Here is a 24,043-nt window from a genome sequence, read left to right on the forward strand (position 1 = left end):
AGCTACTTGGAGTCGTGGACATGGGAGGAAATATTAGATGGAAAGGGACCCTGGAGGCTGGCTGGTGAGTACCGGCGACTGTAGGAAGAAGCAAAGGCAGAGCGATGGAGGTATGAGGCATTATATCCTCCATTTCAGGAGGAGAGGAGGCAGCCCCCCCAAAAAAACTTGGGGGGGGCACACGGGTAGTTTGGCTGGGCCAGGGGTGAGCCCTAAGCCAACTCCCCGTGCTTATTATGGGGAGCGTTTGGCGTGGAGAGCACCGTGCTATGCGGAAGTGCGCACGGTCTCACCCATCCGCACGCACAGTCCGGTGCGGTCGATACCAGCCCCCCGCAAGTGCCGTGCTAGAGTGGGCATCCAGCCAGGAAGGAGTATGCCTGCTCAGCATATCTGGCCACCAGTGTGTCTCCTAGGCCCAGGTTACCCTGCGCCTGCTCTACGCACAGCAGCCATCATTCCTCAGCACAGCCCAGTTCGCCCTGTGCCAGCACTCCACCCGTGCAGAGCTACAGTGACAACTCAGCCAGGACGGGTTGTGCAGGCCGTGCGCTCCAGACCTCCAGTGCATCTTCAAGACCCAGTGTATCCTGTTCCTGCTCCTTGCACTAGCCCTGTGGTGCGTGTTACTGTTCTGGCGCCTCCAAAGCCAGCCCCAAGCATCAGGCCTCTAGTGCGCCTGCCCAGTCCAGTACGTCCTGTTCCTGCTCCTCGCACTAGCCCTGAGGTGCGTGTCAATAGTCTGGCGCTTCCAAAGCCAGCCCCATGCATCAGGTCTCTAGTGCGTCTGCCCAGTCCAGTACGTCCTGTTCATGCTCCTTGCACTAGCCCTGTGGTGCGGGTTACTAGTCTGGCGCCTCCTAAGCCAGCCCCACGCATTAGGCCTTCAGTGCGCAGTCCCAGTCCAGAGCTTCCGGCGACAGTTCCCCGTCCAGAGCTTCCAGTGACAGTTCCCCGTCCAGAGCTTCCGGTGACAGTTCCCCGTCCAGTGCTTCCGGCGATGTCCTACAGTCCAGAACCGACAGAGACGGCCTACAGTCCGGAACCGGCAGAGACGGCCTACAGTCCGGAGCCTGCAGAGACGGCCTACAGTCCGGAGCCTGCAGAGACGGCCTACAGTCCGGAGCCTGCAGAGACGGCCCACAGTCCGGAGCCTGCAGAGACGGCCCACAGTCCGGAGCCGTCAGAGACGGCCCACAGTCCGGAGCCTGCAGAGACGGCCCACAGTCCGGAGCCTGCAGAGACGGCCCACAGTCCGGAGCCTGCAGAGACGGCCCACAGTCCGGAGCCTGCAGAGACGGCCCACAGTCCGAGCCTGCAGAGACGGCCCACAGTCCGGAGCCGTCAGAGACGGCCCACAGTCCGGAGCCTGCAGAGACGGCCCACAGTCCGGAGCCTGCAGAGACGGCCCACAGTCCGGAGCCTGCAGAGACGGCCCACAGTCCGGAGCCTGCAGAGACGGCCCACAGTCCGGAGCCTGCAGAGACGGCCCACAGTCCGGAGCCTGCAGAGACGGCCCACAGTCCGGAGACTGCAGAGACGGCCCACAGTCCGGAGCCTGCAGAGACGCTCCTCAGCCCGAGGTCTCCAGCGACGCTCCTCAGTCCAGAGCCTGCAGAGACGCTCCTCAGCCCGAGGTCTCCAGTGACGCTCCTCAGCCCGAGGTCTCCAGCGACGCACCTCAGCCCGAGGTCTCCAGCGACGCACCTCAGCCCGAGGTCTCCAGCGACGCACCTCAGCCCGAGGTCTCCAGCGACGCACCTCAGCCCGAGGTCTCCAGCCACGCACCTCAGCCCGAGGTCTCCAGCGACGCACCTCAGCCCGAGGTCTCCAGCGACGCACCTCAGCCCGAGGTCTCCAGCGACGCACCTCAGCCCGAGGTCTCCAGCGACGCACCTCAGCCCGAGGTCTCCAGCGATGCACCTCAGCCCGAGGTCTCCAGCAACTCACCTCAGCCCAGAGCCTTCAGCAGTGGTCTACAGCCCTGAGCCTTCAGCAGGGGTGGGCAGGTTAGAATGGGGACAAAGGCCGGAGCCAGAGCCACCTCCATAGTTGGAGGATTGGGGAGGGGGGTGTAGCACGGGAGCTGTCGTTGACGGTGGCCACCCTCCCTTCCCTCCCTTTTAGTTTGGGGTCAAGTTTTGTGGGGTTTTTGTTTTGAGGTGCGTTCGGGGTCTGCACCTTTGGGGGGGGTACTGTCACGTCCTGACCAGTAAAAGGGGTTATTTGTTATTGTAGTTTGGTCAGGGCGTGGCAGGGGGTGTTTGTTTTGTTTGATCCAGGGTTTTTGATTTATGTTATATATTTTCTATGTTTATTCTAGTTTTCTATTTCTATGTTGGTTTTTTCAACCACCTCCAATTAGAGGCAGCTGGTTGTCATTGTCTCTAATTGGAGGCCATATTTAAGTGTGTTTGTTTTTCACTTGTGTTTGTGGGTGGTTGTTCCTAGTATAGTCTGTGCACCTTACTGGACTGTTTTCGTCGTTTGTTTTGTTTAAGTGTCCTCTCTTTAATAAACTAAAGAAGATGATCAATATACCCGCTGCATTTTGGTCCACTCCTTACGACGCCCATGACAAATGGTGACTTTAAAACAGTTACAGAGTTTAATGGCTGCTATAGGAGAAAACTGAGAATGGATCAACAACTTTGTAATTCCTCCACAATACTAACCTAATTGACAGAGTGAAAAGAAGGAAGCCTGAACAGAATAAAAATATTCCAAAACATACATCCTGTTTGTAACAAGGCACTAAAGTAGTAATGGTAAAAATATGGCAAAGCAAATCACCTTTTGTCCTAAATACAAAATGTTGTCTTTGGGGCAAATCCAATACAAGACATTACTGAGTACCACTCTTGATATTTTCAAGCATAGTGGTGGTTGCACCATGTTATGGGTATGCGTGTACTCATTAAGGAATGGGGAGTTTTCAGGATAAAACAATAAACGTAAAGGAGCTAAGCACAGGCAAAATCCGAGAGGATAACCTGGTTCAGTCTGCTTTCTACCAGACACTGGGAGGTTAACTCCCATTTCAGCAGGACAATAATCTGAAACACAAGGCTACATCTACACTGGAGTTGCTTTCCAATATGACAGTGAATGTTCCTGAGTGACCAAGTTCCAGTTTTGACTTAAATCTGCTTGAAAATCTATGGCAAGAACTGAAAATGGTTGTCTAGCAATGATCAACAACCAAGTTGACAGAGCTTGAAGAATTTAGAAAATAATAAAGGGAGTCCTGGATGGCGCAGCTGTCAACAGCACGGCACTGCAGTGCTGAGGCGCCACTACAGCCTGGGGTGTCACAACTGGCCGTGACCGGGAGCCCCATAGGACGGCGCACTATTGGCCTTCCAGGGTAGGCAAGGGTTTGGCCGGTGGGGCTTTCCTTGGCTCATCGTGCTCTAGCGACTCCGGTCATCAATCGAGCAGTGTTTCCTACGACACATTAATGCGGCTGACATCCGGGTTAAGAGAGCAGTGGGATAAGAAGTAGGCGGCCAGGCTGGTCATGTTTCTTAGTGTCACAATTACTCCCCCTCCGGCCACTAGGTCATCAGGCTGCTGATTATCCCACACACCTGTCACCATCATCTCGCGCACCTGCGCCTCGTGACACTCACCTGGACTCCATCAACCTCTTGATTATCTTCCCTATATCTGTCACTCCCCTTGGTTCTTTCCTCAGGTGTTATTGATTCTGTTTTCATGTCGGTGCGTTGTTTGTGTTTCGTGTTCATTGTTTATTTTATTTATTAAAAACACTCACTCCTTGAACTTGCTTCCCAACTCTCAGCGCACTTGTTACACTGAGGATGGATTACTCAACCTTTCGCCTCTCCCGATCCCATTGAGGAGTTGCAGAGGTACCTAAAAAACGTGGTAAAGAAAATATGCTTGTGGCCATACCACCCTGAACACGCCTGTTCTGGGTTGGCGCTTGGTTAGTACTGGGATGGGAGACCGCCTGTGAATACCGTGTGCCATAAGATAAAACAAATTTAAAAATGTGATAATATTGTACAATCCATGTGTGCATTTCTCACAGCTGTAATCGCTGCCAAAGGTGATTCTAAAATATATTGACTCAGGGCTGTGAATACTTATGTAAATTAGATGTGTATTTTATTTTCAATATATTAGCAACAATTTCTAAAAACATGTTTTCACTGTCATTGTGGGGTATTGTCTGTACATGAGTGAATTCAGGCTGTAACATAACAACATGTGGAATAAGTCAATGAGTATGAAAACTTACTCATGGCACTGTATAATCATATACTAACATACTGTAGCAATAGAAGCCTATAACATCTATACAGATTACATGAACACCAAATGAACTCAAACTGGCAGTAAGTACATTTACATGGTCAAAGACGCACTAAACACAAGTCAGGGAGACCAGAAGAAGGATTGTCCACGTGGAAAGATTCAGGTGTGAGTTGATGTATAGGACTGGAGTTTACAAAGGTAGTCTCAACCTGCCCTCCACCTGGAAACAACTGAAAAGTTGAGGCAGAGTAGGGTTCTGCTGCTCCCAGGCTAGGCCACTGATTCGCTGATCAGATCAGCTGCCTCTGTTCCCTGGCAACCTGGTCCCTAACACATGCAGTGGAAAGAAAAAGTGTGAACACTTTGGAATTACCTCGATTTCTGCATAAATTGGTCATACAATTTGATCTTTATCTAAGTCACAACAATAGACAAACAGTCTACTTTTTAATCTAATAACACAAACAATGATACGTTTTTATGTCTTTATTGAACACACTGTGTAAACATTCACAGTGCAGGGTGGGAAAAGCATATGAACCCTATATGTAATAACTGGTTGACCCTCCTTTGGCACTAATAACCTCAACCAAGAGTTTTCTGTGGTTGCGGATCAGACCTGCACAACGGTGAGGAGGAATTTGGACATTTCCTCTTTACAAAACTGTTTCAGTTCAGAAATATTCTTGGGATGTTTGATGTGAACCGCTCTCAAGGTCATGCCACAGCATCTCAATCAGGTTGAGGTCAGGACTCTGACTGGCCCACTCCAGAAGTCATATTTCCTTCTGTTGATGCCATTCTGCTGTTGATTTCCTTCTGTGTTTTGGGTCGTTGTCCTGTTGCATCACCCAATTTCTGTTGAGCGTCAATTGGTGGACAATTTTTGTTGAGCGTCAATTGGTGGGCAAAATGTCTTGATAAACATGGGCATTCATTTTTCTGTCGATGATAGCAAGTTGTCCAGGCCTGAGACAGCAAAGCAGCCCAAACCATGATGCTCCCTCCACCATACTTTACAGTTGGATTGAGGTTTTGATGTTGGTGTGCTGTTCCTTTTTTCTCCACACATAGTGTTGTGTGTTCCTTCCAAACAACTCAACTTTAGTTTAATCTGTCCACAGAATATTTTGCCAGTAGTGCTTTGGAACATCCAGGTGCTCTTTTGCGAACTTCAGATGTGCCACAATGTTTTTTTTGGACAGCAGTGGCTTCTTCCGTGGTGTCCTCCCATGAACGCCATTCTTGTTTAATGTTTTACGTATCGTAGACTTGTCAATAGAGATGTTAGCATGTTCCAGAGATTTCTGTAAGTCTTTAGCTGACACTCTAGGATTCTTCTTAAAACTTAGGGCTAGGCATCCCGCTAGCGTGTTAACTTCCTGTAAATATAAGTGTCTTATATCGGTTGAAAGCTTAAATTCTTGTTAATCTAACTGCGCTGTCCGATTTACAGTAGCCATTACTGCAAAAACATGCCATGCGATTGTTTGAGGACGGCGCCCCACATCAAAATATTTTTCCACCGACACAGGTTTCATAAATTCACAAATAGCAATTAAATATTCACTTACTTTTTGAAAATCTTCCTCTGATTTGTCATCCAAAGGGTCGCAGTTATATCATGTAGTGTCATTTTATCAGATAGAATCCTTCTTTATATCCCAAAAAGTCAGTTTAGTTGGCGCCATCGATTTGAGTAATCCATGCAGAGAAAGGAATCCGAAAATCTACCTGTAAACTTTGTTTCAACAAGTCAAAATACCCTAAAATGTAATCAAACTATAATATTTCTTACGGAAAGAAGGATGTTCAATAGAAAACCGATTTTAGCAGGTGCGTCCTTTCTTCATGGAGCGCACAAACACGAATTTCCAAGACTGTGTCCCTGTACTAAAACTGATTTTCTTTCTTCGTTTTGGAAGTTACAAGCCTGAAACCTTGAACATAGACTGCTGACACCATGTGGAAACCATAGGAACTGCATCCAGGGAGCTAATTTCCAGTATGCCCTTATACCTTCCATTGTAAGAGCATGTTCTCTCTCCAAAAAATATTTGCGGTTGGTTTTTCTTTGGATTTTCTCCTACCATATCTTTTTTGTTATATTCTCCTACATTATTTTGACATTTATACAAACTTCAGAGTTTTCTTTCCAATGGTACCAATTATATGCATATCCTGGCTTCAGGGCCTGAGCAACAGGCAGTTTACTTTGGGCACGTCATTCAGGTGGAAATTGAGAAAAAAGGGGCCTAGCCCTAAGAAGTTTTAACCTCATTGAGCATTCTGCGCTGTGCTCTTCCAGTCATATTTGCAGGACGGCCACTTCTAGGGAGAGTAGCAACAATACTGAACTTTCTCAATTTATAGACAATTTGTCTTACCGTGGACTGATGAATGTCAAGGCTTTTAGAAATACTTTTGTAACCCTTTCCAGCTTTATGCAAGTCAACAATTCTAAGGTCTTCTAAGATCTCTTTTGTTCGAGGCATGGTTCGCATCAGGCAATACCTCATGTGAATAGCAAACTCACATTTTGTGAATGTTTTTTATATTGCAGGGCAGCTCTAACCAACATTTCCAATCTCGTCTCATTGATTGGATTCCAGCTTAGCTGACTCCTGACTCCAATTAGCTGTTGGAGAATTCATTAGCCTAGGGGTTCACATACTTTTTCCACCCTACACTGTGAATGTTTAAATTCTGTATTCAGTATAGACAAGAAAAATACAATAATTTGTGTGTTATTAGTTTAAGCACACTGTGTTTGTCTATTGTTGTGACTTAGAGGATGATCAGATTACATTTTTTGACCAATTTATGTAGAAATCCAGGTAATTCCTGTCATGCCTGCTCCCTCTCTTCCCCTTTGGCACTCGAGGGCGCCAGGCTGCCCTGCATTACACACTCCTGCCACCATCATTTATGCACACCTGCCTTTCCTCGTCAAGCGCTTCAGCGATATTGGACTCACCTGGACTCACTCAATCACCTGTTTATTACCTCCCCTATATTTGTCAGTTCCGCAGCTCTGTTCCCCGCTGCTGCATTGTTTGTCATATGTCCGTGTTACCCATGTTCTGACGCTGTTCCTGTCTTGTTCTATGTCTGTTCCCTAATAAATGTCTGACTTCCTGTACCTGCTTCTCCTGTCCGGTGTGGGTCCTTACAATTCCAAAGGGTTCACATACTTTTTCTTGCAACTGTAGGTGTGAATTGGCCTCTGCCACTGGACAATAGGGTCAGGCTGAGGTATGGAATGGTAACCTCTGCTGCAGCTGAAAAGTCACATAGAGTGGCTCTATAATATATTATATATTATGTCCTAGCCAGAGAGAGGGATCAGTGAGGGTTTAATGATTAGCTTTATAGGGTTCTGTCCAATTATTTGTATTATTATTATTTTGCTGTTGTGGAGTCTCAGTAGTGTGAGAAGAATGGATGGAATGTACTATGGAAGATGAGACTGAACTTTTAAACTGTGTGTGTGTGCTTGTGTGTGTGTTTTCGTTTGTGTGCTTGCACGGGTGCGTGAGTGCATGTGTGCATGGGAGGGTTAGAGTAATGGCATAAATAACATGTAGAGAAAACTACAAATATCCATAGACTGCACAGCCATAAAATAAAAAAATTAAAAAAGAATTCTGAATCTGAACTTAGCATTCTTCACACATCATCACCCAAGATAAAGCACTGATCTGTTTGTCCATTGAATCACAAACCACCACCCATTCATTATCTCTAATCCGCCATCTTATTTTGGGGGAAATCATGATTGCAGAACAATGAAATGCTGATTAGCTGTTCAGACAAAGGGATGCAGTGATAGACAGGATTGTTATTGAACAAAGCCGGTGACTAATTGTACGTGTTTGTGAGTGTGTGTGTGTGTGTGTTAATCGCTACTCTCCGCATGAGGGCACAGAGACGGGTATTTGTTCTCTAATGGTAATTAAGTAGAATTACATCCAATAACACAGTGTTAGCACTCGGGTGTGTTCTTCCCTCTTGTTCCTAAATACTAACTACTGAGTAATTAAGGGGGACATGAGAGGAAGGAGGAAGATGAGGAGGGAAAGTTGAACAACGGTCGTGTGACTTATCATGTGATCCTCAGTCAACATGCTCTTTAAAGACTTGATATACCTTTGTTTTGTTTTACTGTAGGAAGTGGCAGAAAATAACAGCAAGAGAGATTGTTGTCCTTTTCTAACACAGTTTTTGTTCTCTTCTGTAAAGCCTCAACATTGCCTTAGGATGTACTGTATTGTTTCGGACATGGCCTATAATGAATATATTACAGTCATTTATGCATATAGAAATGACAGGATATGCATTTTTTTACACCTTAGGCATGCACCTTAGGCAAAGATCTTGTTTTTTTTGCAAAGAAACAAATGCATAGGATCAAGAACAGGATGACTTTGCAAAAAATTATGGCTAAACGTGAAAAATGTCATCATACACAATTTGTGTGGCTTCATGGTGTCTATATATATTGACTTTGTGTTGTATATGTTGGTGGGCCATCATGCATTCATCATCAACTCCTATCCTCATCCATCCACTGTCTACCCTGCTGTAAAAATACCATCACCAGAAGAGGCCAGACATAGGTAGACTTATACAGATTGAAGAAAATGAAACATAGAGAAAAATAACGCATCCACAAAGATATACACAGGATGTTCAGAGCAATATTGCGTAGTGAAAATCAGTTGTCTGGAGGAGTTTATTTGAATGGGTGCCGTTTCTTTGTTTGGCCGACTAGCAGGCAAATTTTCTCCATGCCCGTCAAAGCGTCTCAAAAACTAAACATAAACGTTCACTTTGAAACGCTGTTTTGAATGGGTGTTGTCTATAAACCTTGTCTCTACACCTGTTGATCATCTCTTCTAACCTGTTATGGCTAGGGGGCAGTATTTTCACGGCTGGATAAAAAACATACCCAATTGAATCTGGTTACCACTCCTACCCAGTAACTAGAATATGCATATACTTATTACATATGGATAGAAAACACTCCCAAGTATCTAAAACTGTTTGAATGGTGTCTGTGAGTATAACAGAACTCATTTGGCAGGCAAAAACCTGACAAGGTTTCAGGCAGGAAGTGGCCTGTCTGACAAGGTGTCGTTCTTCTTGTCTCTGTTTATTGAAGAGTGAGGATCTTAGCTGTCCCGTGACACTTCCTACGGCTGCCATAGTGTCTCAGAAGGCGGTAAAAAGCTGAATCGTGGCTTTGCTCAAACATATGACTATTTTACAGCCATTTAAAGACAAGACTCTCGTTAATCTAACCACACTGTCCGATTTCAAAAAGGCTTCACAACGAAAGCAAAACATTAGATTATGTCAGCAGAGTACCAAGCCAGAAATAATCAGACACCCATTTTTCAAGCCAGCATATAATGTCACCAAAACCCAGAAGACAGCTAAATGCAGCACTCACCTTTGATGATCTTCATCAGATGACAACCCTAGGACATTATGTTATACAATACATGCATGTTTTGTTCAATCAAGTTCATATTTATATCAAAAACCAGCTTTTTACATTAGCATGTGACGTTCAGAACTAGCATACCCCCCGCAAACTTCCGGGGAATTCGCTAACATTTTACTAAATTACTCACGATAAACGTTCACAAAAAGCATAACAATTATTTTAAGAATTATAGATACAGACCTCCTCTATGCACTCGATATGTCCGATTTTAAAATAGCTTTTTGGTGAAAGCACATTTTGCAATATTCTAAGTACATAGCCCAGGCATCACGGGCTCGCTATTTAGACACCCGGCAAGTTTAGCACTCACCATAATCATATTTACTATTATAAAAGTTTGATTACCTTTTGTTGTCTTCGTCAGAATGCACACCCAGGACTGCTACTTCAATAACAAATGTTGGTTTGGTCCAAAATAATCCATCGTTATATCCGAATAGCGGCGTTTTGTTCGTATGCGTTCCAGACACTATCCGAAATAGTAAAGAAGTGTCGCGCGCATGGCGCAATTCGTGACAATAAAATTCTAAATATTCCATTACCGTACTTCGAAGCATGTCAACCGCTGTTTAAAATCAATTTTTACGACATTTTTCTCGTAGAAAAGCGATAATATTCCGACAGGGAATCTCCTTTTCGGCAAACAGAGGAAAAAATCCCAAAGGCGGGGGCGGTCGGGGTCACGCGCATAAGCCCAGTGTCCCTTGATCGGCCACTTGAGAAAGGCGATAATGTGTTTCAGCCTGGGGCTGGAATGACGACATTCTGTTTTTTCCCGGGCTCTGAGCGCCTATGGACGACGTGGGAAGTGTCACGTTAGAGCAGAGATCCTTAGTAAATGATAGAGATGGAAAAGAAGTTCAAGAAATGGTCAGACAGGCCACTTCCTGTAAAGGAATCTCTCAGGTTTTGACCTGCCATTTGAGTTCTGTTATACTCACAGACACCATTCAAACAGTTTTAGAAAATTTAGGGTGTTTTCTATCCATATGTAATAAGTATATGCATATTGTAGTTACTGGGTAGGAGTGGTAACCAGATTAAATCGGGTATGTTTTTTATCCAGCCGTGTCAATACTGCCCCCTAGCCCTAACAGGTTAATAAGGCCCAAAGATTGATGTTTTACAACGTTTGACATGTTTCAACGAACGTAAATATAACTTTTTGTCGTGAAACTTTCGGCGCGCTTCCTACATTTGGAGTAGCTTACTGAACGCGCAAACAACAAGGAGTTATTTGGACATAAATTATGGACTTTATCGAAAAAAACAAGATTTATTGTGGACCTGGGATTCCTGGAAGTGCCTTCTGATGAAGATCATCAAAGGTAAGTGAATATTTCTAATGCTATTTATGATTTTAGATGACTCCAAAATGGCGGGTATCTGTATTGCCTGGTGTATTTTTCTGAGCGCAGTACTCAGATTATTGCAAAGTGTGCTTTCCCTGTGAAGCTTTTTTGAAATCTGTCACTGCGGTTGCATAAAGGAGATGTTCATCTATAATTCTTTGAATAACAGTTTAATATTTTATCAACGTTTAGGATGAGTATTTTTGTAAATTGTTGTGCTGATTCACTGATTCATTCGTATTGGAGGCAAAATATTTTCTGAATGTCACGCTGTCACGTTCTGACCTGTAAAGGTGTGATTTGTTAGTGTTTAGTTTGGTCATGATGTGGCAGGGGGTATTTGTTTTATGTGGTTCAGGGTGGTTGTGTGTATGTGTCCATGTAGAGAGGGGTATTTGATTTATTAGACCAGGGTTTTGGTTATTGTTCTATGTTAGTTTATTTCTATGTTCTGTCTAGTCATTTGTATTTCTATGTTTAGTTAACCTGTTAAGGCTAGGGGGCAGTATTTTCACGGCCGGATAAAAAACATACCCGATTTAATCTGATTATTACTCCTGCCCAGAAACTAGAATATGCATATAATTATTAGCTTTGGATAGAAAACACTCCAAAGTTTCTACAACTGTTTGAATGGTGTCTGTGAGTATAACAGAACTCATTTGGCAGGCCAAAACCTGAGAAGATTCCATGCAGGAAGTGCCCTGTCTGACAATTTCTTGGCCTTCTTGATTATCTCTATCCATTACAGGGGATCTCTGCTGTTACGTGACACTTCCTACGGCTCCCATGGGCTCTCAGAAGGCGGCAAAAAGCTGAATCGTGGCTTTGCAGGCTCTGGCTGAAAAAAAGTAGCGCGTTTGGATAGTGGCTGGTCACAGTACTGTGAGACTCAGGCTCGTGCCGAGTCGACCCCATGCTTTATTTTCTTTCGTCTTTTTACCTAAACGCAGATTCCCAGTCGGAATATTATCGCTTTTTTACGAGAAAATTGCATAAAAATTGATTTTAAACAGCGGTTGACATGCTTCGAAGTACGGTAATGGAATATTTAGAAATCTTTTGTCACGAAATGCGCCATGCTTGTGACCCTTATTTACACTTCGGATAGTGTCTTGAACGCACGAACAAAACGCCGCTATTTGGATATAACAATGGATTATTTTGAACCAAACCAACATTTGTTATTGAAGTAGCAGTCCTGGGAGTGCATTCTGACAAAGAACACCAAAGGTAATCAAACTTTTCTAATAGTAAATCGGAGTTTGGTCAGGGCTAAACTTGGTGGGTGTCTAAATAGCTAGCCGTGATGGCTGGGCTATCTACTCAGAATATTGCAAAATGTGTTTTCACCGAAAAGCTATTTTAAAATCAGACACCTCGATTGCACAAAGGAGTTCTGTATCTATAATTCTTAAAATAATTGTTATGTTTTTTGTGAACGTTTATCGTGAGTAATTTAGTAAATTCACCGGAGGTTTGCGGGGGTATGCTAGTTCTGAACGTCACATGCTAATGTAAAAAGCTGTTTTTTGATATAAATATGAACTTGATTGAACAAAACATGCATGTATTGTATAACATAATGTCCTAGGTGTGTCATCTGATGAAGATCATCAAAGGTTAGTGCTGCATTTAGCTGTGGTTTTGTTTTTTGTGACATTATATGCTAGCTTGAAAAATGGGTGTCTGATTATTTCTGGCTGGGTACTCTGCTGACATAATCTAATGTTTTGCTTTCGCTGTAAAGCCTTTTTGAAATCAGACAGTGTGGTTAGATAAAGGAGAGTCTTGTCTTTAAAATGCTGTGAAATAGTCATATGTTTGAAAAATGGAAATTTTTGTATTTTTGAGGAATTTGTAATTCGCGCCACGCCTATCATTGAATATTGGAGCAGGTGTTCCGCTAGTGGAACGTCTAGATGTAAGAGGTTAATTGCTGTTGGGGCCTTCAGTTGGAGGCAGCTGATTGAAGGTCCTATAATTAGGGGTGTGTTTGTATTGTGGTTTGTGGGTAGTTGTATTCTGTTTTGTGCTTGTCACCTGACAGAACTGTTAGTGTCGTTTCTGTTAATTGTATACGTGTTTATTTTGTTTCTCCTTCTTATATATTAAAAAGAGAAGATAAGTATACACTTCCCTGTTGCGTCTTGGTCCTCCACACACGACACTCGTTACACACGCGCCAATGTAAAATGCTGTTTTTGGATATAAATATCAACTTTATCGAACAAAACATACATGTATTGTGTAACATAATGTCCTAGGAGTGTCATCTGATGAAGATCGTCAAAGGTTAGTGCTTCATTTTGCTGTGTTTTGGGGTTTTATTGACACATGTCCTTGTTTGGAAAATGGCTGTGTGATTATTTTTGTCTATGTACTCTCCTAACATAATCTAATGTTTTGCTTTCGCTGTAAAGCCTTTTTGAAATCGGACAATGTGGTTACATCAAGGAGACGTATATCTTTAAAATGGTGTAAAATAGTCGTATGTTTGAGAAAGTTGAATTATGGTATTTTGTTGTTTTTCAATTTGCCGCCCTGATATTTCACTGGCTGTATCCCGCAGGTGGGACGCTACCACCGTCCCACCTAGCCCATAGAAATTAATATTATGTTGTTTCTAATCCAAGAAAAATGAAAAGCCACGCAACGTGACCTGTCGGGGGTAGGCTACTAAGAGCAAAATAATCCTAACATTTCCACACCCTAACTGTAGTCTAACCAATACCCAAATGGAGATTCAGTGAAAAACAAATCTCATTGATTTATCAAGAACAGTCCCCATGCTTGTCTCAGAGCAGCGCGAAATGGTGCTGAAATACTTAACCACACACGGGTAGGCTATTGCTTCAAATCCTATTGTAACGATTGGATGACTTTGGTGTTTCAGTAAGCAACAATTTGTTTATATTATTTGACCCTGCTGGTCATCTATGAATGTTTGAACAGCTTGAAAAATGATCTAGCCTTTATGGCCATGTACTCTAATAATCTCCAACCAGTTTGGATTTAAGTGTAACTTTTGTATGACTGATGCCTTTCGTGAGAGGTCTAATGCTTTAATATTTAATAATTTCTGCACTCTGATTTCATATTCATTATATAAATAGGCCCAGTTGCACCTTCATCAGATGAACCGCATCACGTCAGCTAAAGCGATATAATTCATGAATGCATTAGATGTTCTGTGTTTTTATTTACAGTAGGGATGGACAGCTGGAGGCATTTTTGTTTTTCGCAAGCTTGGTTTTAGAGTGTTTAAGAATCGAATACATTGCAAGTTTGCCTATTTTGGCCTTTAGGCTGCACTTTACAACAGGACAAATATATTATTAAATTCAATAATAAACATAGACATTAAGATAATTAAAAAAAAAAGTATTCTTGCTTGTCTCAGAGTAGGGTGAAACAGTGCTGAAATAGTTGACCACACTTGGGTAGGCTATACCTTCAAATCCTATTATAACTGGGTGTTCCAGTCAGCAACAATTTGTTACCTTCATTAGCCGACATCGGGGGTCCCCGGCGTACAGCATACGGGCCATTCTGGACTCGAGACGCCAGGTGAGGGGCCTGCAGTACCTTGTTGACTGGGAGGGGTACAGTCCGGAGGAGAGGTGCTGGGTGCCGGCGGAGGACGTCTTGGACCCATCCATGTTGAGGGATTTCCATCGCCTCCGTCCGGATCGCCCTGCGCCTCGCCCTCCGGGTCGTCCTCGAGGCCGGTGTCGGCGCGCTGCAGGAGCTGCGCGTCAGGAGGGGGGTACTGTCACGATTCCCACCGACGGTGGCGCCCCCTCCTGCTTGGGTAGCGCTCGGCGGTCGTCGTCACCGGCCTATTAGCTGCCACTGATTCCCTTTTTGTTTTCCCCTGTTTGTGATTGTGTGCACCTGTTCTGAGTGGGGGTGATTAGCGGGGCTATTTAATTTAGCTGGTCCGCCTTTTCTTTGTGCGGGATTATTCTTTACTGTAGAGGTTTGTGTTGGCGCATTTGCGCCAGTGTTGCGCCACATTGTTTTTCCCGTGTGTTTGGGGCACTTATATTGTGTGCGCTTATTTCTCTGTTTGGGGTGGCTTGTTTATTCTCGCCTGTAGAACTTCATTAAAGCCACTACATTGTGCTCGCTGCTTCCTGCGTCTGATTCCACCTACGACGCCCGAGCCTTACACAAATTGGCTTCTACTCCCCTATGATCTTCGTGATCTCACTGCAAAGTTACAGGGTCAGGGAGTTAGAGGGCCAATCCTTAGGGAGACATCTCGACCATACAGCAGACGCAATCTGGTGAGATTTGTTATGGAAGCAAGACAACAACAAACAAACAACACAACAACAGCAATACACTTCTTCATATAAACTAGAGGTTGGGAAAACAATATGCGTATCACTTGAGGTGGGAAAAACTTCAATCCATTTGGAGTAACTGTCAACCATTATCAAGATATATTTCCAACATATATGTATTCCTTTTATAGGCAGACATGTATAGAAAACATATTTGCATACTTACCAAAGGCCCCAGGGGGTCAGTGATTAACCTCTCTGGGCTAGGTGGGACGAATTCGTCCCACCTACGCAACAGCCAGTTGAATCCCGTGGCGCGATTTTCAAATACCTTAGAAATGCTGTTACTTCAATTTCTCAAACATATGACTATTTTACAGCATTTTAAAGACAAGACTCTCGTTAATCTAACCACACTGTCCGATTTCAAAAAGGCTTTACAACGAAAGCAAAACATTAGATTATGTCAGCAGAGTACCCAGCCAGAAATAATCAGACACCCATTTTTCAAGCTAGCATATAATGTCACAAAAACCCAAACCACAGCTAAATGCAGCACTAACCTTTGATGATCTTCATCAGATGACAACCCTAGGACATTATGTTATACAATACATGCATGTTTTGTTCAATCAAGTTCATATTTATATCAAAAACCAGCTTTTTACATTAGCATGTGACGTTCAGAACTAGCATACCCCCGCAAACTTCCGGGGAATTTACTAACAATTTACTAAATTACTCACGATAAACGTTCACAAAAAGCATAACAATTATTTTAAGAATTATAGATACAGAACTCCTCTATGCACTCGATATGTCCGATTTTAAAATAGCTTTTTGGTGAAAGCACATTTTGCAATATTCTAAGTACATAGCCCAGCCATCACGGGCTAGCTATTTAGACACCCAGCAAGTTTAGCCTTCACCAAAATCAGATTTACTATTACAAAAGTTTGATTACCTTTGTTGTCTTCGTCAGAATGCACTCCCAGGACTGCTACTTCAATAACAAATGTTGGTTTGGTCCAAAATAATCCATCGTTATATCCAAATAGCGGCGTTTTGTTCGTGCGTTCCAGACACTATCCGAAATGGTAAATCAGGCTCGCGAGCATGGCGCAATTCGTGACAAAAAAATCTAAATATTCCATTACCGTACTTCGAAGCATGTCAACCGCTGTTTAAAATCCATTTTTATTCCATTTTTCTCATAAAAAAGCGATAATATTCAGACCGGGAATCTCCGTTTATGTAAACAGAGGAAAGAAAACAAAGCATTCTGTCGACGCGGGCACGAGCCTGAGTCTCAGAGTACTGTAACCAGCCACTACCCAAACGCGCTACTTTGTTTCAGCCAGAGCCTGCAAAGCCACAATTCAGCTTTTTGCCGCCTTCTGAGAGACCATGTGAGCCGTAGGAAGTGTCACGTAACAGCAGAGATCCTTTGTAATGGATAGAGATGGCAAAGAAGGCCAAGAAATGGTCAGACAGGGTACTTCCTGTACAGAATCTTCTCAGGTTTTGACCTGCCATTTGAGTTCTGTTATACTCACAGACACCATTCAAACAGTTTTAGAAACTTTGGAGTGTTTTCTATCCAAAGCCAATAATTATATGCATATTCTAGTTACTGGGCAGGAGTAGTAACCAGATTAAATCGGGTACGTTTTTTATCCAGCCGTGTCAATACTGCCCCCTAGCCCTAACAGGTTAAAAAAAACAACAACACTGTTAAACCCAAAATGAAACTGATTAGAATAACAAATCAAATTAGAATTACAACTCTTGATAACTCCATAAGGAAATAATTGTATCCTATAAGGTAATGGTAAAATAGACTAGAAACAGGTGTCCCTCATTGTCACGCCCTGACCATAGAGAGCCCTTCGTTCTCTATGGTGTTTAGGTCAGAGCGTGACTAGGGGGGTATTCTAGTCATTGTATTTCTATGTTGGTGAGTTGTATGGTTCCCAATTAGAGGCAGCTGGTAATCGTTGCCTCTAATTGGGGATCATATTTAGGTAGCCGTTTTCCCACCTGTGTTTTGTGGGATATTGTTTTGTTTAGTGCATTGTGTGCTACGAACGGCACGTTCATTTTGGTCTTTGTTGTTTTGTTAAGTTTCACTTTGTGATAAAATATGTGGAACTATACGCACGCTGCGCTTTGGTCCCGTCCTTCCGACGAGCGTGACACTCATTTAGGGGCAGTGCTCTCTCTCTCTCTCCTTCTCATGTTCCGAAACACACATAGGACTATTGCTAAGTTATAAACTTCTTCCTAAGTATTAGTGTTCACATATTATACTTAAATCTTACCCAATATCTCTAGTCTTTCTAGTGAGGGTAATCAGGCCTCACCAGGAAGTCAGAACAGAGGTCAGAGGTCAGTCAGCCTAATTAAGTATGGTCTTTCCCTGTACTTCAGAAACCATTTAAAAACATTTCAAACATTGCCATCATTCTGCTTACCCAGTTTACAACTAAATTAATAAAGACCCCACACAATAATTAAAAAGACCCTACACAATAAATCAAACATGGTATTAACACCACCTAACAAATATTCATTACTGGTGGGTTGTGTGTGCATGTGCTGGTGTGTGTGGTAAAATGTAGGGCACAAACAAACAAACCAATGGCCAGGTCTTACTTATTTGGGAGCTCCCTTTACAGCCAAATTCGGATACCTTTATACTTTATAAAACTGCAGAATGTCACTAACTTCTGTCCCAATGCAACAACCTCAGGAAACATTAGAAAGGGAGAGAGATACAGAATCATTGATAAATATGTAAACAACTTTTAGCAGACATTCCATCAGTCGTATATAGAATTATACTTCAGATGACACATCATATGATACTGTCCCGTCAAGCTGAATCGGCACCTTCTAAAGTAAAAATCCCATAGCCCCTCTCTTGTAATCAAACTGTTCCTGGGACATAAACTAGTCAAAAAATTATACTTGTTGTTTAACAATTCTGCTAGGACCTTCAAAAAGTTGGTGCTTGCTTATCAGCTCAATATGTGACTCACCACCTGGATTTGGTCTTATGTAGCAAAAGGAGAAAATGTGTTTTTTACATTGGATAAAAGTAGAGACTCAGAGCTACAAAATGGTATATCATGGACTGCATTTGAGGAATAATGGGAAAGTAATTCTGCTTTGAAAGTTGATCAGCTTGTAAACTCACTTTTTAGAAAATCGCCTTTGAATGTTTTGTTATCGAGTGAAAAGCTCCTCTTTGTCTAAACCCATTCAGCATCGTTCGCACCCTCTTAAGTTTTAGCCCCACCCATCTTGTTTCACTCTCGGAGCGCACACTTGACACTCTGGCTGGTGATTTGTTTACCTCAGGATTACATGAAAACAGCCTAACCAGTTCTGCTGGCAACAATTTCATTACGCTTTTTTACAGACGTTTACTGACACCGGCCATATTCAACAGATGTTGTACACATGTCACGTAATGTTCGCTAACGAGCCAGCCAGCTAACATTAGCTAGTTAAACAACAATTAACAAAGTGGCAACAATGAACATAGTGCCAACAATGCCTAACATTAGACTTTAACTAGAAAAGCAAACAGCTCTGGGAAACAAATAATAACATCCACTAGGGAGCCAGCCAGCTGACGTTAGCTAGCTAGTTAACAGTACACTTTAGCTTAAGACATATAGCTAGCTAGGTAAACAATGAACCTCGCTAGGTAAATAACATTTAAGATCACACATGACACGTAATGTTAGCTAACGAGCCAGCCAGCTAACATTAGGTGATTAAACAACAATGAACAAAGTGCCAACAATGAACAAAGTGCCAACAATGCCTAACTAGAAAATTTGATAACTTTTGGTTGCTGACAGCAATTGCATCAATGGAAGACACAGCTTGGACTGTAGCCTACAAAAGCCTATTCCTGCTCTTTTCCCACGGTCCATCAAACCCATTTGGTGTGTCATCATAGTGGTCTCTGACTTATCGTCAGACTCGCTCAGGTGGAACAAACCTAAACTTTCGCCTTTTTTCAATGCTGATTTTAATGCCATTGAGGAAACAGAAGTGTCAAAGAGTAATTACTATTAATCCTCTAAGTAATCATGTAGTTTTTCAAAAGTATCTGTAAACTTATTACAATATTTTTGCTGGTAACGTAATGGATTACAGTTTCCGTTTTTGATGTAATCCATTACTCCCCAACCCTGGAGTATAGGGAAAATTTGAGTATCATATAGTAGCCTAAACCTATCGCTGTTACATTGAACTGGGTGAATGGAATATGAATGAGAGTCATCCAATATGCTCTAATAGAAATAAGGCCATGGTCATGAAAAAAAATTGTCCTCCCTCATCTTAAATGGTACTGACCGCCAATGGTCTCACAGCGTGTAAATGTTCCCAGTTTAATAATTGCACCTGCGTCTCTTTATGTGGATGGCTGAGCTCGTGTGGATGTTTCCCTCACACACTCCCTCGCTCTTGATTTAGCTATCTAACCAACAAAAAAATATATGCACTGTCAATCGAAAAAGTAGTGCCCAAGTCGTTGCAATCTCAAAAAATCTCTTCTCACATCAACCATCAGCATTTTGAGGCGTGAGTCTGGGTATTTATACACTGATCTCAAGCGTCAACAAGCTTGTGATTGGTCAGTGTCAATACTCCTGGCCACCATTGATTGGCAGATGTGTGAAGCAAATGCGCATGCCCACAGAATCATTTCAAGGGAGGGTGTGAGAGGGAGGCAGCCACACGAGATCAGCCATCCACATAAAGAGATGCGCGTGCAATTATTGGACTGGGAACATTTTCACGCTGTGATAAATGTACAAATGTATAATATTCTGCAAAATTCACCTGAAGACTGGTCTTCCCTGGCTGTCTGACCCTGCTGGGACACCTGTCACCATCTGATCCCACTAAGACATGATGAGAATAGTGATGTGTACTGACTGTGCACCATGACAGTGAAGCCTGTAGAGCTGTTCATACCGTGTCAGTGTGAAAAGTAGGGAATTACCTAGGGAAACTGACAGATCAATAACGTTACATTGCTATACTGACTTACATTGCTATAAAAACTCACAATACGCTGTCAAAAAATGTCAGAATAATATCAGTCTTCAATCGTTTGTTCGCTGGTTTCATCGTTTGATTCAGGTCTAGTGTGATTGAGGCAAAAATAATATCTAAAGTTAGTGCGCTAGCTAGCTAACATTAGCTAACTTTTGGCTAGCTCTAATGGTAGCTACATCAACTGGTAAAAACTAGCCAAGTTAATTTACTTATTTTGAAATGGGACAAAACAAAGGCTACAAAACATTTCCATACATACAGTACAACAGCTGTTAAATACTGGTACCTGACAAATAGTTAGAGCTGAAATGGCTGTGGTAGCTACTAGCTAGCTAACGTTACTAGCTCAGCACAGGGAATAAATATATTTTTTCTGTTAAGTCAAACAGCAGTTACCTTGCCAGCTAAATCAATAAAATGAAGAGTAGCCAGTTTCTGCTCTGCTTGATTTTACATCTTGGAGAAAAAGCACAACACACACAGACAAAAGCTGCCTCTGTTCACATGCTCTGTGGTGTCCACAGGGTCCTAAATCAAGCTGGCTGAAACTGCCAAACAGCCTACCCGACCACTCTGAGAAGTCCGCATGGTCCTAAAGCACACCGTTGAAAGTTTTTGTATCACAGTGCAATGATAAAACTGGGTGGGGGGGATTTAAGTTCTGAATGTGCGCGTGTGTGTGGGGGGGGGGTGTCATTTCCCTCCCTTCCTAGTAAAAGTTGCATTTGAAGTAGTGTTGAGAGACTAATGATATAAAACGATAGCAGTCACCTCACATCAAAGAAGATCAAAACTATGGAAGGAGAAGAACAGAGGTGGAGAGAGAGGGAGAGAAAGCGAGACAAGGGGGAGGGAGATAGGAGAGGGAGACAGGGAGAGAGAGACGGAGAGAGGATAGGCACAGAGACAGAGAGAAGGAAAGAGAGGATAGGCACAGAGACAGAGAGAGGGAAAGAGAGTGGATAGGCACAGAGACAGAGAGAGGATAGGCACAGAAACAAAGTGAGGGAGAGAGAGAAAGAGAGGAATAGCTTTAACAAGTTTCAACAGAGAGAGACAATGGAGCGACACACAAACGTCCCCACCACCGTGTTGCTCCTGTGATAAGCATCTCAAGGAAAGCTGGCGTTCCCTCCAATTTACCACAACATTAGCTTCATTACAATACAAAGGAAAGTAATGACTTTGATAATTACATTGTTTAGATCCTGCAAAGTGGGCTGCCAGAGCCAGAGGCTGTGTTTTGAGAGACTGGTTGTGTGCTGCAGTGCCACTGTAAAGAAAGAGGTAACATGATGTGTGATGTGTGCGTGTGCGTGACTGCGTGTGTGTAAGCCAGTGAGCGTGGCTGTGATGGCTAGGTGACAACCCAGGGCACCTCCAGGCCGGACACAACAAGCAAAGAGAGACAGCTCTGCCAGATTGTTGTCACTGCTTGTCGCTCGACGAGACCACTGTCTCTCTGAGAGACTATGGCGATTTTGGCATGTAAATCTTGGTGGGGCAAAAAATTTAAATATTGTGTAGATACATGCCAGCAAAGCCACAACACAATACATTAATTGCACTATAATGGTGACAAGCGGTGCCCACAAACTGTTAGGGCCTACATAAAGCTGCCCCAACAGCAGAGCTTTATTTTCAGCACCATGGAGTGAATCCTTACCACCGCTACACCTGGCTATCAGCGGAGCCTTGTCTGGTGGCGAAACAGTTAATTCAGCCTCACAGCTGATATGGCTGACTTGCTTAAACAAATGTGACCGACCAGCTCGATTCAGTCTTGTGTAGCAACATTTTTAATTGTGTTTTTTACATTAGATAAAAGTAGAGACTCAGAGCTAGAAAATGGTATGTCAAACACTGCAGTTGAGGAACAACGAGAAAGTTATTCTGCTTTGAAAGTTGATAAACTTGTAAGCTGCTATTGGACCAGGTCTCACTTGGAAAATAGATGTTATCTCATTAAGAAAAACCTGTATAAATAAAGGTAAAATAAATAAAAATGAAAAAAAAACACACTTTTGAGAAAATGGCCCTTGAATGTTTTGAGACCTACTAGAGAGCTCTTCTTTGTCTACACCCATTCTGCATCATTCACACCCTTTTAAGATTTAGCCCCACCCATCTCCTTAAGGATTCACATGTGAGACTATGTACTAAACAACCAAAGATTTCAAGACTAAAGGCTGGCTTATACTACGGGTGTGTTTGTAAATTGAATTTGAAGTGCCAGAGTGTGCTCTGGGCATTCGTAAACTCAGAGCATTTCACTCTTGAAGTGTTCAGAGCGCACACTGGACGGTCTGGCCAAAGAATATGGTTGATCCGAGCGTTCTGACCTAACAACAGCAGTCAATAACCCAAGCTAACTGGCTAATGTTGGCTAGCTTGCTAGCTACTTCCAGACACAAATGAGAGAACAGCTCATTCTGAACATTTTACTCGCCCTAGCAGAGCTGGTTAGGCTGTTTTTATGTTATCCAGAGCATTGGTGACTGCAACTGTGCTGCAAGCAACAATTTAATTACGTTTTTTTGCCAACGTTTACTGACACAAATCATATTCAACGGGTGTTGAGCGTTTGTAAATTTGTCAGTTATTCTGCGCTCTGGCACACTCAGACTGCTCTGAAATTGGAGTAGATAGCCAGAGCGAATGTACCTGCTACGTCTATCGACAGTTGTTGCAGTGACACCATAAACATTCTATTGAAATAGTTACTTGCATAGTGGAGTTTTCTGTTTAGACATGTAGCTAGCTAAACAATGAACCATAATCACAACTCATAACATTATTACCCTGCATGAATCTGCAGGTAGCTAACCAACCAGGTTCATTGTTAGCTAGCTTACATTAAGATATACCTAGCAATGCAAATGGCTCTGCGATACAAATAATATTACCACACAGATCATACATGTAATGTTAGCTAGCTAGCCAGCCAGCCAGCTAAAGTTATCTAGCTAACAGTACACTTTAACTTGAAATGAAAACAACTTTCTGACAAAATTAGAAACGTGTAATATCTGAAAATGTAGCTAGCTAGACTCTTGTCATGACGTTGGCCTCTTTGAGTACAGGGAGGACAGTTGACCCCCTCCCCCTTGCACCATCCCCCAACCTACCTCCCCCCACCCAGGCCCTGTGTGAAGGGGTTGTAAAACTCTAAGAGGAGAATCTCTTGCCACATGGCCCTTCGAGAGACACAGGAAATTCTTCCAACTCAAAGAATTGGGGAGCCAAGCGACATTTGTGTTCTGGAGAAGGTATGGAAGACTGGTGAAGAATCCAGCTACGAACTGGTCCGCTTGGTACAATTTTGTGATACTCAGAAGAGACAATATAGCCATATTACCATAAAACTGTTTATATAATAGCCTCAGCGATGGAACTTGCATCCAAATGGTTGTATAGAATGTATTAATAAGGATAAAGCTATTTGTAATACATTGAGATGCTATGTACTGATGTTAATGTGATAGAATTGTATTTCTGTACCAAGCTTAACTCAGTCATCG

This window comes from Salmo salar, chromosome ssa27 (assembly GCF_905237065.1).
Source record: "Salmo salar chromosome ssa27, Ssal_v3.1, whole genome shotgun sequence".
In the NCBI taxonomy this organism is placed as follows: Eukaryota; Metazoa; Chordata; class Actinopteri; order Salmoniformes; family Salmonidae; genus Salmo; species Salmo salar.